The sequence below is a fragment of the Furipterus horrens genome, unplaced genomic scaffold, assembly GCF_987537825.1.
Source record: "Furipterus horrens unplaced genomic scaffold, mFurHor1.1.pri manual_scaffold_5, whole genome shotgun sequence".
Lineage (NCBI taxonomy): Eukaryota > Metazoa > Chordata > Mammalia > Chiroptera > Furipteridae > Furipterus > Furipterus horrens.
The window spans coordinates 178,315,917-178,321,074 of record NW_028327175.1 but is presented as its reverse complement, the minus strand read 5'-3'; positions in this window follow the sequence as shown (position 1 = coordinate 178,321,074).

The window sequence follows — 5,158 nt, the reverse complement described above, 5'->3', positions numbered from 1 at the left end:
GAATGGCGTAAGTAAATTTGGGAACAAGCAACTGACTTTTGGCAAACACTGCGTGGCCGATTGACCCTGAGCACTCAGAGTGGTTTGTGCAACTGTAGAGGAACCTGGTGTATGAGTTCGTGATAGCATTGGGTTGGTTAAGAGAACACAGTAAGTTCTCTCTCATTCTCTTCTAGCCTCTAGTGCTTGTCCTCCCAGTGAGACTGACCTGATGGCCCCAATGACAAATGAGCTGAACATGGGGACAAGGAAGATTTGGATTTGCTGAGCTGAAGGTGAAATGGTACAAAGAGTTTATGAAAATGCCATGTCTAGAGGTCAAAAGCCTGGCACCAGGAGCAGACCCTGTGGGTACACACTCACGTGTGTTTATGTGTGTGCATCTCAGTGTGTGTGTGCATGTGTGGTACATGCTGCTCTGCACTGGATCCTGAAGTACCTGGCTTGGGGCAGAGCACAAGGATATGGAAAGAAGGTCCATGAATGATGCTTGTGGATGCTCTGCTGCTGGACTTTCTCAGCCCCTCCCAGTGCACACCCAAGACCTGCCAAGCTGAGTTATCATCAGTCTCAGGAGAAGAGAGTGAGAATTCCCTATAGCAGTGTTTTGCAAACCTGAGTATTATCCTTTCAAAGGCCAAGAACATTCTTTCAGGGCCTGTGTTGACAAGTTATTGCTGATTAAACAAAAACTTAACACAAATGCAACCACTCAATCTTATAGTTGCTTTATAACCATAAAATAAAAACAAATTTATAAATAAAATACAAACACAATTACAATAGCAATAAAACTCTAATGGCATTCATTTTATGTGACTGTTGAGCCTGGTATTTACAAAACCAAGTTGGTTGCCTAAGGCAATATGGGACTGAATGTGAGGCAGACTCTTCTGGGGTGATAAGTCCTCACTGCCATATGCTTAGATGTCATACTCTTCCAGTATGGACAGTATGGATGCATAAAGCCATACCAACTGAGGTTACCCTGATTGCTAACCTAAATTCAAACAAGGGCACAGAAATCAGGGGCCACTAGGGGTTTATATGGTGCTTATCCAGATAATCCATATACTTTAAAAGTTTTTCTAGATCTTCATAAGCTGTTAAGAATTTCACTAGGGAGTGTGAAGAGCTCTGGGGTTGCTCATGGGACCCCTGTTTGGCAAACATAACCAGGGAGCACTCATGTGGAACATCCTTTATTTATTCCGCAGACATTCACCTACCACTCCCCCTATACCCAGAACCTGGGCTTATGCAGAAGAGGCACTGAGATGACTGATAGCTGGTGTCTGGCCTTGGGGACTAGACAGCCCAGTAGGGGCATTTACTGAAGTATCAACAATGCCATATATAGAGGTTTGTATAGGAAACTATGGAGGTAGAACCTAACTCAGCCTTTTGCGACTTGGAAGGCTTCCTGGAGGCAGTGATGCCTCTCTAAATTGAGTCTGGAAAGGATAGAAACCTACTAGTCCCCTGGAGGGACAGTTAGCTCAGGCATCCCAAGCTGAGCTAGGACTGGGTCTCTGCATTTTTAGAAAAAAGGCTACACTTATGAATAAGGAAAGATAATTTATTTGCCCTCTAGAGAGCTCACCCAATGTCACCACAATCTTTTCCTTGAGCAGTTAATAGTTCGGCAGTTTCATCATTATACAGCCATTTATTGACAAATGTTTGTCCTCTATTTTAATAATAATATTTGGAAAGTTCATATAATAAGACAAAATCAAGATTTTCCATTTTAGCATGAATTAGTTCACCTGTTAGCTATCGGTTCAGAGAAAGTTCCCAAGGAAATGGAAATGGAAATGGGTAGGATTATAAAAGAGAACTTGGGCCAGATCTTGAAGCTCACCTGCTCAGGGGTAAGTACCAAGAAGAGAGAAACATAATTGAGGAAGTCTCATTCCTCATCCATCCAAGTATGGAGTGGGTGCATGTGTGTTTGAAGGTAGGGGAGCAAAAGAGTAGGTAGAATGGGATGTTTTCTCACTCACTGGGCACCTTCAGCTTTCTCTGCTACACAAAGGACTAGCTCCCTGCATCCTGCCCTTTACCAGCCGGGAAGGGTTGGAGGAGTAACCCATGATGGAGGCCTGAGCTTAGGCCTAGCAACTATCTGGGCTCCTCAAGTCATCAGCCCAGATTCCCCCTTGGCCAGCCCTGGCTATATTTGGGCCAGTGTTTGTGAGGGGCCTGAGCAGACCTCAGTTTGATTTGGTCTAGCCTCTCTTGGTCCAGGGTAGCTGAGAACAGAACTCAGCTGGATTCAGAAGGAAATGCACCCCTCTGTAGAAGCAGAGCAGATGCCAGAAGAAAGCCAGCTAGCAGTGGGGTCCTCAGTTTGAAGATGCCTAATCTGAGATCAGGGTGATGGCATGAAAGCTGCTCCAAGTTCCAGATCTCCAAGGCCCAATAAAGGCTCTTATTTAGAAATACCTGAAATACATGGAAGAGGTGTCTCATCCCAGAAATCTTTTTGTTTTGCAATTCCAGTTCAGGATAAGAGAATTAGAAATTTTCTCGATTTTCTTGTTGCATCATGTTTTGGGATTATTTGTCTCTCTCTGTCTCTCTCTGTCTGTTTAAGTTTTGTCTGTTTTAATTTAGTTTTTAAATACAGTTGACATTCAATACTATTCAAAATTAATTTCAGATGTACAGCAGAGTGGTTAGATAATTTATCTAATTTACATAGTGACCTCCCTGATAATTAAAGTACTTACATGGCACCATACATAGTTATTATAATAATATTGACTATGTTTCCTATGCTGAACTTTACATCCCCGTGACTGTTTTATAACTACCAATTTGTAGTTCTAATCCTTTTTCACCCAGCCCCCCTAAACTTCCTCCCTTCTGGCAACCATCAGTTTGTGCTCCGCATCTACAAACCTGTTTCTGTTTTGTTTGTTTATTTTATTCTTTAGATTTCACATATAAGTAACATAATATGGTATTTGTATTTCTCTGCCTTATTTCACTTAGCATAATATCCTCTAGGTCCATTCATACTGTTGCAAATGGTAAGATTTTATTCTCTTTTATGGCCAAATGATATTACATTGTATATATGTACCACAGCTTTTTTATCCACTTGTCTATTGATGAACACTTGGGCTACTTCCATATCTTGGTTAGTATACATAAAACTGCAATAAACATAGGAATGCATATATCATTTCAAATTAGAAGTGGGTCATAAGGCAGTTTCATTTCTAATTTTTCGAGGAAACTCCATACTGTTTTCCATGGTGGCCAGACCAATATGCTTTCCTACTAATAGTTCATTAGAGTTCCCTTTTCTCCATATTTCACCAGCAATTGTTTGTTGAATTATTGATGATAGCCTGACAGGTGTGAGGTGATAGTGCTTTGTGGTTTTAATTTGCATTTCTCTGATTATTAGTGATGTTGATCATCTTTTCATAAGGCCACATGGCCATCTGTATGTCCTCTTTGGAAAAGTGTCTATTCAGGTCCTCTGCCCATTTTTTAATTGGAATAGGGTTTATTTTTATTTTTGGTGGAGTTGTTTATATATTTTGAATATTAGCCCCTTATCAGATGTGTCATTTGCAAATATGTTCTTCCATTCAGTAGGTGTTTCTGCATGTTGTTGATGGTTTCTTTTGTTATGCAACAACTTTTCACAGGGGAACAATTTTTAACATTATTCCTGTTGAGTTCGATTTTTCAGCTGTTTTAGATTTAAATAGTCATGCTGATTTCAAAACTGCAGTTAGTTTTCCTCTATCACATCAAGATTTTCTGTACAGCTTATCTTAATGTGACCACTCTAGGCTGGATCTAGCCTGGATGGAGGGAAGCACTACTGCTCTCCTATTGGCTGAGAGAAAACCTCCCTCGAGTCGGGAGGGGTTGGGGATGACCTTGGAGACCAGCAGCATGTTCATACTTGTCTAGGCTATTCAGTTACACATGAGACAGTGTGGTGAGAGGTTGTGTGCCACTCTGTATAGTGAATCATACTCCGAAGTGTAGTCTGAGTTCTTGTCTGTATACAAGGAATTAGCAGAATTTTTAAAAAATTTACATATGTGCTTATTTCCTTTCCTTCAGACCATGTCTGCCTCTGCTATTTCTCATCGTAAGTGCCTAAGCAACCCTGATTCATTTTGTTATATCTGTGGCAGTTTCACCATTCCCAGTCAAAGGACAAACAGCACATTTGTCAAGCAAGCCTATTTTACATATTTTAAAGTAAAATTTGGTGGTCAAGGTAAGTCTTGGGCCCCTCACAAGGTGTGCAAGCAATGTGTCGAGAGTTTATGAATGTGTACAAAGGGAACACATGACAAATTTTCATTCGGTATGGTTTGGTGAGAGACCAGAGATCATTCAAGTGACTGTTGCTTTTGTATAGTGAAAATGTCGGCATATAACAAGAATAATAAATGTAAAATAGAGTACATTAGTCTACCATCAGTTATATGCCCAATGCCTCATTCAGCTGATATCCCAGTGCCAGTTTTCATTGAACTACCCTCTTTCAGAAAACAGGAGTATGGTGAAGAACTAAGTGACAGCAAGGATGAAGATTCTGAAATTGAAGATGACTCAGTTCATAAGGGACTTGATCAGCATGAACTAAATGATTTGGCATGAGATTTGGGACTATCCAAAAAGGCTTCAGAACTCCCAGCATCAAGACTATACTAGAAAACTTGCTTGAAAAAGGAGCAAAGGCATCCTACTTTCAATCAAGAGAAAGTGCGTTTCTGCAATAATTTCCAAGTGACGGTGGCTTTGTGTATTGCTATAACATACACAGTTTAATGGAAGAATTGGGAATTCCAATCTATGATGCAGTTGAATGGCGACAGTTCATCAATAGTTCAAAGTAGAGCTTGAAGTGTGTCCTCCTCCACAATGGCAATTTATTTGGTGCAGTCCCAACTGGCCATTTAGTTTGTTTTTGTGAAGAATATGAAGACATAAAGAGAGTCATTGATCTGTTGCAATATCACAAGCACAGTTGGGTTATCTGTGTTGACCTTCAAATGGTCGGCTTCCTTGTTGGTCAGCAATGTGGATACACCAAGTATCCCTGTTTTCTGTGTATGTGGGACAGCAGAGCTCATGAGAAGCATTGGGTGGAGTCAAACTGACCTCCAAGATATGA